The following is an 11,084-nucleotide window of genomic DNA, read 5'->3' as shown; positions in this document are numbered from 1 at the left end:
CAGCCCTGGTGCTACTGTCAGTGGGTGCAGGGTGTCACCCAACCAGTCCCTCACAGGAGCAGGGAGGATCATGAGGGCTAAAGGAGCAGAGATGCCATACGCGTTTGACCCTTCAACAAGGTCAGTTCTGGACAGATCTGGGATGTTAATAGTTTTAGTTTTGTCTAGTATTTCTCTAGCCTGGGTGCTGGTCTGTTTCTGCTCTTCTGCCAACGCCTAATGGAATTGTCATGCCAAACATTTGTTTAGCTTGCCAATGACAATTAAGTAGGCAAAAGCACAAACAGATCTGGGACCAGGCTACTATTTCTCTCTCCTGCTTTTTCATAATAATGTGCTGTATTAGGCCAATCTGCACTGTGTTTTGTGTGCAATGTTATGCTCCACCAATACTATACCTGCTTCACTGGTCCCCCGTCTCTCCCCTTCCATCCCCAGAGAGAGGGGGACACGGGTAGCCGCTGTACCCTCTCCATGGCCTCCAGCACCATACACATCCAGGACCCTCGTAATGGCCAGAGCCCTTGATCCTTCTGCTTCGACTACACCTACTGGTCTCTCTGTGGCTTCACCAGAGACTGATGAGGCCTGTACGTACCTGAGGAGCCTGGAGGAAGATACGCTGACTGGTGGAGGGGGGAGGTTGTTATGAGAGGAGAGGAGGAGAAGAGACCGCTCCTGCCTGTACATACCTGAGGAGCCCAGAGGACAAAATGCTGAGGGAGGAGGGGGAGGAGTTGTCCCTCAGGGCAGTAACTCCTTCTGTCCTCCCTCAGGGCAGTAACTCTGTATGGTCTCCCTCGGGGCAATAACTCTGTTTGGTCTCCCTCAGGGCAATAACTGTCTGGTCTCCCTCAGGGCAATAACTGTCTGGTCTCCCTCAGGGCAATAACTCTGTTTGGTCTCCCTCAGGGCAATAACTGTCTGGTCTCCCTCAGGGCAATAACTCTGTTTGGTCTCCCTCAGGGCAATAACTCTGTCTGGTCTCCCTCAGGGCAATAACTCTGTCTGGTCTCCCTCAGGGCAATAACTGTCTGGTCTCCCTCAGGGCAATAACTCTGTCTGGTCTCCCTCAGGGAAGTAACTCTGTCCGTCTCTCTCAGGATATTTGGTATTTTATTAGGATCCCCATTAGCTGTTGCGATAGCAGCAGCTGCTCTTCCTGGGGTCCACACTGAACATGAAACATTACATAATACAGAACATTAATAGACAAGAACAGCTCAAGGACAGAACTACATACATTTAAAAACGGCACACAGCCTACATATCAATACATACACACAAAATATTTAGGTCAAATAGGGGAGAGGCGTTGTGCCGTGAGGTGTTGCTTTATCTGTTTTTTTTTCAAATCTGGTTTGCTGTTTATTTGAGCAATATGAGATGGAAGGGAGTTCCACGCAATAATGTCTCTATATAATACTGTACACTTTCTTGAATTTGGGGACTGTGAAAAGACCCCTGGTGGCATGTTTGGTGGGGTAAGTGTGTGTGTCAGAGCTGTGTGTAAGTTGACTATGCAAACAATTTTGAACTTTCAACACATTGTTTCTTATAAAAAGAAGAGGTGATGCAGTCAGTCTCTCCTCAACTCTTAGCCAAGAGAGACTGGCATGCATAGTATTTATATCAGCCCTCTGATTACAATGAAGAACAAGACGTGCCGCTCTGTTTTGGGCCAGCTGCATCTTAACTAGGTATTTGTTAGCAGCACTTGACCACATGGCTGGACAATAATCAAGATAACACAAAACTAGAGCCTGCAGGACTTGCTTTGTGGAGTGTGGTGTCAAAAAAGCAGAACATCTCTTTATTACGGACAGACCTCTCCCCATCTTTACAACCATTAAATCGATATGTTTTGACCATGACAGTTTACAATCTAAGGTTACACCAAGTCATTTAGACTCCTAAATTTTTCAATGGCCACACCGTTCATTACCAGATTCAGCTGAGGTCTAGAGCTTAGGGAATTATTTGTACCAAATACAATGCTCTTAGTTTTAGAGATGTTCAGGACCAGTTAATTACTGCCCACCCATTCCAAAACTGTCTGCAACTCCTTGTTAAGGGTTTCAGTGGCTTCATTAGATGTGGTTGCTGACACGTACAGTTGAAGTCGGGAGTTTACATACACTTAGGTTGGAGTCATTAAAACTTTTATTTTTATTTTTTTATGGTGGTTTTGGAGCAGTGGCTTCTTCCTTGCTGAGCGGCCTTTCAGGTTATGTCGATATAGGACTCGTTTTACTGTGGATATAGATAATTTTGTACCTGTTTCCTCCAGCATCTTCACAAGGTCCTTTGCTGTTGTTCTGGGATTGATTTGCACTTTTCGCACCAAATTACGTTAATCTCTAGGAGACAGAACGCGTCTCCTTCCTGAGCGGTATGACGGCTGCGTGGTCCCATGGTGTTTATACTTGCGTACTATTGTTTGTACAGATGAACATGGTACCTTCAGACGTTTGGAAATTGCTCCCAAGGATGAATCAGACTTGTGGAGGTCTACAATTGTTTTTCTGAGGTCTTGGCTGATTTCTTCTGATTTTCCCATGATGTCAAGCAAAGAGGCACTGAGTTTGAAGGTAGGCCTTGAAATACATCCACAGGTACACCTCCAATTGACTCAAATGATGTCAATTAGCCTATCAGAAGCTTCTAAAGCCTGACATCATTTTCTATATATTAAAATATTTCAAAAAAAGCTTTATTTGTTTATTCATTCATTTATACACTCCCGTTCAAAAGTTTGGAGTCACTTAGAAATGTCCTTGTTTCCGAAAAAGAAAAGCAATTTTTTTGTCTATTAACATAACATCAAATTGATCAGAAATACAGTGTAGACATTGTTAATGTTGTAAATGGCTATTGTAGCTGGAAACGGCTGATTTTTTTATGGAATATCTACATAGGCGTACAGAGGCCCATTATCAGCAACCACCAGTCCTGTGTTCCAATGCCACGTTGTGTTTGCTAATCCAAGTTTATCATTTTAAAAGGCTAATTGATCATTAGAAAACACTTTTGCAATTATGTTAGCAGAGCTGAAAACTGTTGTGCTTATTAAAGAAGCAATAAAACTGGCCTTCTTGAGGCTAGTTGAGTATCTGGACCATCAGCAATTGTGGGTTCGATTACAGGATCAAAATGGCCAGAAACAAATAACTTTCTTCTGAAACTCGTCAGTCTGTTCTTGTTCTGAGAAATGAAGGCTATTCCATGCGAGAAATTGCCAAGAAACTGAAGATCTCATACAACGCTGTGTACTACTCCCTTCACAAAACAGCGCAAACTGGCTCTAACCAGAATAGAAAGAGGAGTGGGAGGCCCCGGTGCACAACTGAGCAAGAGGACAAATACATTAGAGTGTCTGATTTGAGAAACAGATGCCTCACAGGTCCTCAACTGGTAGCTTCCTTAAATAGTACCCGCAAAACACCAGTCTCAACGTCAACAGTGAAGAGGCGACTCCGGGATGCTGACCTTCTAGGCAGAGTTGCAAAGACAAAGCCATATCTCAGACTGGCCAATAAAAATAAAATATTAAGATGGGCAAAAGAACATAAACACTGGACAGAGGAAGATTGGAAAAAAGTGTTATGGACAGACGAATTGAAGTTTGAGGTGTTTCGGATCACAAAGAAGAACATTTGTGAGATGCAGACCAAATGAAAAGATGCTGGAGGAGTGCTTGATGCCATCTGTCAAGCATGGTGGAGACAATGTGATGGTCTGGGGGCGCTTTGGTGGTGGTAAAGTGGGAGATTTGTACAGGGTAAAAGGGATCTTGAAGAAGGAAGGCTATCACTCCATTTTGCAACGCCATGCGCTTGATTGGAGCCAATTTCCTTCTACAACAGGACAATGACCCAAAGCACAGCTCCAAATTATGCAATAACTATTTAGGGAAGAAGCATTCAGCTGGTATTCTGTCTATAATGGAGTGGCCAGCACGGTCACCGGATCTCAACCCTATTGAGCTATTGTGGGAGCAGCTTGATCGTATGGTACGTAAGAAGTGCCCATCAAGCCAATCCAACTTGTCGGAGGTGCTTCAGGAAGCATGGGGTGAAATCTCTTCAGATTACCTCAACAAATTGACAACTAGAATGCCAAAGGTCTGCAAGGCTGTAATTGCTGCAAATGGAGGATTCTTTTACAAAAGCAGTTTGAAGGACACAATTATTATTTATATTAAAAATCATTATTTCTAACCTTGTCAATGACTACATTTCCTATCCATTTTGCTATATTTCCTATTCAAACTCATTTCATGTATGTTTTCATGGAAAACAAGGACATTTCTAAGTGACCCCAAACTTTTGAACGGTAGTGTATTTCATAGGTATAGCAGCTGATGGAGCAGGGGACGAGGACACTCACCACGGCCGCCACACACATGAACGCCAACAGCAGCTGCTAACACATGCTCATCATCCTCCAGCTCAAACAGGTAAGCCACATTTCTCAGTCAACCCCTAGCCCCTTGTCCCTACCCTCTAACTCCTAGCCACTTCTGGAGCTCTGAGAGGATTCGATAGGTATGGAAAAAGCTTGCAGTCTGGTAAGTACTTTTTCCGTGTTGGACACTGTCCAATCCTTTCAGATGTACACAGGTGCCAAGGGGGGTATGGGTGACGGGTTGATTTAGGTGTTAGACGTGTCTCTTGGTGTTCCTATTGTGTCTCTGACCCTCTCCTGTCCCCTTCTGCAGATCTTCTCTAAGGAGAGCATCACCAAGCAGTCTAACATCAACCTGGTGGACCTGGCAGGCAGCGAGATGCAGTGGGCGTAAGGCTCAGAGGCCGACCGGCGCAAAGAGGGCGCGGCCATCAACCTGTGCAACCACCCTGGGCAACATCATCAGGTCAGAGAGAGACCCATGCCCTCCACACCAACATGTCACCAAACACTCAGCGGAACTCTACATTTCTTCCTGTCACTGGATTCTCTATCTCCTCTTCTCCTCCCTCTCCTCTCTTCTCCTCCCTCTCCACCTCCTCATCCTCTCCCTGCAGTGCCCTGGCTGATATAGCGGTAGGGATGAAGGTGGGATATATCCCGTACAGAGACTCTATCCTCACCCAGCAGCTGAAGTCTGCCCTGGGGTGTACCAGCCATACTGTCATGGTAACCGTGCTCTGTCTAATACACCTCTATTAAAATAAAGATATAATTTATATTATATGAATGCCTTTTTTTGTGTGTGTGTGTTTGTTAAAATAAATAGAGTATATTATCGTGCCTGTCATAATTAAATCCCATATTCCTCAGATTGCAGTTGAGTCCGGCTGATATCTGCTATGAAGAGTCTATCTCAACCCTGCACTATGCTGGAATGTAGGCTGACTGGCTCAGCATGCCTTCTCTGTTTCAAGCTGTACAAACTGTGGTCATCAGATGACTCAATCTAATTTATGTGTCTCTCCCTCACCTCACCCCTTCTCCCATTTACTACCCACCCCTCTCAACGTCACTGGTTTCACCCACCCAACTCATCCTTCCTCCGCTCCACTCCCCGCTGTCCTCCCCCCTTCCAAATGTTGTCATAATATATGTGTGAACTGTTTTGACTGGGAAGCATGCGACAGGCTAAAGTGTCAATCGATTAAAAGGGACATCTGGGATACATGTTCTTATATATATAAAAAAGAAGAACAAAAAGATCACCAATGACCCCTTTCCCCTCCTCAGGATCCAGGAGCGTCACACTGTGTACAGTAATGTAAAACGCAGGGTGTCCCTGACACCACTGGCCGGGTCAAAGGTTATCATCAACGGAACACCCAGCTCCCAGAAGAACAAGCTGCAGCACCTGGTGCGTCTCTCTGGAAACAAACTATGTCGGCCATTTTGGAAAAGGTCCCTGTTTAAGGGACAGTGGCTTTATGACAAGGTAGTTCAGGCAAAAGCAGCAACGTGTTCGAAACTGATGAGCAAGAACATGAGCTCATGAGCAGGAGTTCTTCATATGGGGTTAGGGGGTTAAGGTCAGGGATAAAGGTAAAGGTTAGGGGTTAAAATAACATTTATTGGGGGGGAGATATCTATAGATATTAGATATTAGTGTGACTCAGAGAGAGAGAAGGTGATTGTGTATATCCTCTCTCTGTCTCCCCCTTTAGGTGACACCAGTCTCCTGGCTGTGCTCTATGACTACATCAAACTGATGCCCATGGTGGCTGAGGCTAACCAGATGAGTCAGGAGCGACACAAGGTGATGGTTAGACAAACACAAGATTACACCTTTAATCCTGATGGCTAAATTCTGTAATAGATTTCCTCATCAGGCATGACCTACATGTCAATGCGGCAACATTTCCAACGCTGGGATTAACATAATTTGCTCATACTCCAATTCATGATGTTCTTCTGGAAATATATCAACGTCCCCCAAAACCAATGTATTTTTTCTTGTGTTTGTGAGAAAAATATAAAATGTGAATTTAATGTTTTACTGTTTGTATTGAGTAGTCGATGAACGCTAAAGCATAACTTGAATGATGTCATCTAATCTAATTCTGGGGGGGGGGGTCATGACCTGGAGCAGGAGAATAATGATTAGTGAATAATCGTGAATAATGATGAGTGAGAAAGTTAGACGCACAAATATACCCCAAAGACATGCTAACCTCTCACCATTACAATAACAGGGGAGGAAAGCATTTTTGTGGGGTATATTTGTGCATCTGTAACCTTCTCACTCATCTTTATTCACAATTAATTCAGGACTATCCGTAATAATGGTAGCATCCACATTAATGTAGAAGTGTTTAGAAACATATTATATTCTTATTTACAATAAAAGTGACTCCAAAATGACACAATACATTATTTACTATTCATTTCTATTGGGCACAATATAATCTGAAACACAACCAAAACAAACAGCAAATGCAACCAACAAGCTGTTGGTATAATCATTGCATGCTAGGAATATGGGACCAAATACTAAACTTTTGACTACTTTAATACACATAAGTGAATTTGTCCCAATACTTTTGGTCGCCTAAAATGGGGGGACCATGTACACAAAGTGCTGTAATTTCCAAACGGTTCACCCGATATGGATGACAATACCCTCAAATTAAAGCTAACAGTCTGCACTTTAACCTCATAGTCATTGTATTAATTCAAATCCAATTACAGAAAGTGCTGTAATTTCCAAACGGTTCACCCGATATGGATGACAATACCCTCAAATTAAAGCTAACATTCTGCACTTTAACCTCATAGTCATTGTATTAATTCAAATCCAAAGTGTTGGAGTACTGAGCCAAATCAACAGGATAGTAAGGCTAATCCTAGTAAACCTGGGCCCAGGTAGTAAGGATAAGCCTGGGACTAATACTGCATTCATACTGTATGCATGCATGTGTACCAGGGTAACACCTGATACCTTCCTGTCCAGAGGGATGTAGAGACCTGGTGTCGTCTTTGGAGGGAGTGAGGATGACTCCAGAGGGATGTAGAGACCTGGTGTCGTCTTTGGAGGGAGTGAGGATGACTCCAGAGGGATGTAGAGACCTGGTGTCGTCTTTGGAGGGAGTGAGGATGACTCCAGAGGGATGTAGAGACCTGGTGTCGTCTTTGGAGGGAGTGAGGATGACTCCAGAGGGATGTAGAGACCTGGTGTGTGCGCACGGTTGCATGTGTGTTGCAGACAGTGGACCCTGTCTCAGAGCTGAGCTGCTCTCTGAGAGCCCTACAGCTGGATGTGGAGGAGCTGCGGAACACTAACGCTGCACTGAGGACAGAGAACAACACGCTGAGGACAGAGAACAACACGCTGAGGACAGAGAACAACACGCTGAGGACAGAGAACAACACGCTGAGGACAGAGAACAACACGCTGAGGACAGAGAACAACACGCTGAGGACAGAGAACAACACACTGAGGACAGGGAACAACACACTGAGGGAACAGCTCAATACAGCCAACAAACTAAAGAGGGCAGACAGCCAAGACATAAGCTCTTTGTTCATATGGATCTTTCACAGAAAGAACACAGTCAGTCTGCTTAACCAGAATACACAGTAGTACTTCAACATACTTGGAACAAATCGTGTGACAATACAGTAAGGGGACAAGAGGAAACAATGACACACAGGACAAGACAAGTGAATGCAACAGTGACATCACATGCCTACTTTCACCCATCCATCCACCCACCTATCCATCCATCCATCCATCCATTACAGCTCCTCCAAATACCAACACACCTCTTAGGTCGACGGTGAGTCCAACAGCTCGCGTTAGTCTCTATGTTTCAATATTCTGAAATACCTTTATTTTATCCTAGAAACCTCACCCATGACCAGGGGAATGGCAATGGATGTTTTAACCAGCCAATTAAAGACATATAGCCAATAAATTCAAACTTATTGAAATCAATATGGTACATTGGGACAGTGAGAACCTTCTCTCCTTCACAGTGATGTGATCAGGTTTGTAGTGGTCATCAATATGATCAATAGAAAAAGAGAGAAATACTACAGAGTTAGTACTCATTCAGGTAATACAGGACGTCTTGCATTTTAGGTGTTGAACTCATCCATACTACATACAGGATAACATTGGCAATTGCACCATATACACATTAGATACATATTACATGGCTGCCCCTCCTATAAACATACTACCACCTCCTCTGATAACAACAGAGATCTGATGGACTGACTGATGGACTCTGTTGTTAGTGCTTTTTGCTTTTAACCCTTTGAGGAGGTTTAGAATATTCAAGGTTATTGGGCATTCTAATGGCTGAAATTACAAGGAACATCAGTGTTTGTTGTAATCTATATAAGTTATTTGTATCTTAGTAATATATTCTAGAATTCAGGAGAATATTGCATTTTTACTGTAGAAGAACTCCTCAATGACTTTGCTTCAGTGGACACTATAGTCAGTGCAAAATGTTGTTAGCCATTTTAGGTCAAACTACTGTAGTCCAGCAGCCAGCCACTAACTGACAAAAACGTTGTTTTCTGAATTTGATCACTAGACATCACTGCACTATATACAAAAGTGAGAATGAACATCAATACTCTATTCATATTCAATCACATAAACACAATATATAAAATTAAATAAAATCAAAGGCCAAATCCAAGTGCGTTCACAAGCTGCTTCTTAAAAATGATAAGTTCATGTAATAGTTCATGAATTAGTAGGTTTCTCTCATCTCGCAATTACAGTTTAACAACCAAAGCAAATTACATTACATGTTTTCTATTGTCTGCAACATAGTACCCCCAAAAAAGAGCTCAGTCACACACCTGACTGATGTGACCGGACTAGTAGGCTATACAGTGACCATAACAGTAGCCAAAACAATGACTCTGCACAGTGCACACAGTGAGAATATGATATGTTATATGTGTCACTGTCCATAGAAACAGAGTGAAACAACCTGAGTTTCCTTGCGTTTCTTATTATCAGACTGTTTTAGATATGTCTATTCTGAAGTGTTAAATTAACATCAAAGGACTATTGATGACTATGGGTGAGAGACATCAATGAGAGAGGAAACCCTCCTCTGCGCCTTGTTAATAAAGTGAAGTGAAGAGCTACACTGGTTATCTGTTTAAGTTCAGTTGATCAGTAACATATTTACCTTTCACAGAACATCATTTACATTTACATTTTAGTCATTTAGCAGACGCTCTTATCCAGAGCGACTTACAGTTAGTGAGTAAGTGCATACATTATTTTTTAAAATTTTTCATACTGGCCCCCCGTGGGAATCAAACCCACAACCCTGGCGTTGCAAACGCCATGCTCTACCAACTGAGCTACATCCCTGCCGGCCATTCCCTCCCCTACCCTGGACGATGCTGGGCCAATTGTGCACCGCCCCATGGGTCTCCCGGTCGCGGCCGGCTACGACAGAGCCTGGATTCAAACCAGGATCTCTAGTGGCACAGCTAGCACTGCGATGCAGTGCCTTAGACCACTGCGCCACTCGGGAGTATGACCAGAAACTGAAGAATAAAACCCTAATATGGAATGCTACTCCACTATCTAGAACCAAAAAGGGTTCTTTGGCTGTCCCCATAGGAGAACCCTTTGAAGAACCCCTTTTGGTTCCAGATAGAACCCTTTTTGGTTTCAGGTAGAACCCTCTGTGGAAAAGGTTCTACATGGAACACAAAAGGGTTCTACCTGAAACAAGAAAGGGTTCTCCTATGGGGACAGCCGCAGAACCCTTTTGGAACCCTTTTCTCTAAGAGTGTACTAGGATGGAAACATTTTAAAAAACATATTATAACGTATTATAAACTGGGTGGTTAGAGCGCTGAATGCTGATTGGCTGACAGCCGTGGTATATCACGGGTATGACAAAACATTTATTTTTACTGCTCTAATTACTTTGGTAACCAGTTTATAATAGCAATAAGGCACCTCCTGGGTTTGTGGTATATGGCCAATATACATACCATGGCTAAGGGCTGTATCCAGAAGAACAGCCCTTAGCTGTGGTATATTGGCCATATACCACATCCCCTCGGGCCTTATTGCTTAATTATAATGACAAGTTTGGAGCTCACAGGTGAACTGAATTATTGTCACGTGCTATAATATTTTCAGTGCTAGTTAATACTAATCTTGTATTGCTGAGCATTTAGTATATTAGCACTTTAAATTGTTGTGAAAATGTAGGAGATTCAATCAAATGTGCATTGTACTTTACTGTACCCACATTGAAAACAAAAAGTACTGTCATCAATCAGGCAACGTTATCTGGGTGAAACTGTTGTTTCAATGATAGGCTCTACTTCACAGTGATTTTTCCAGGTAGGCTGTACTTCACAGTGATTTTTCCAGGTAGGCTGTACTTCACAGTGATTTTTCCAGGTACGCTGTACTTCACAGGGATTTTTCACGGTTTGACTGAATCAGTTGTCTGGCTACCCAAACTCCTTGCTCTGGCTAAACACTACGCTGTTAGATTCTTTTCCACAATGAGTCTGGATCTGAGTACCTTCCCGATGATTTCTAGAACACAATTACATTCTAACCATTTTGATTGGTCCCAGAAACCGAAGGGTTGGGCCAGAGCCAGAACACACGTGGG

Source organism: Coregonus clupeaformis, chromosome 25, assembly GCF_020615455.1.
Source record: "Coregonus clupeaformis isolate EN_2021a chromosome 25, ASM2061545v1, whole genome shotgun sequence".
Lineage (NCBI taxonomy): Eukaryota > Metazoa > Chordata > Actinopteri > Salmoniformes > Salmonidae > Coregonus > Coregonus clupeaformis.
The sequence above is the reverse complement of the archived record's forward strand: the minus strand, read 5'-3'. Positions refer to the sequence as shown.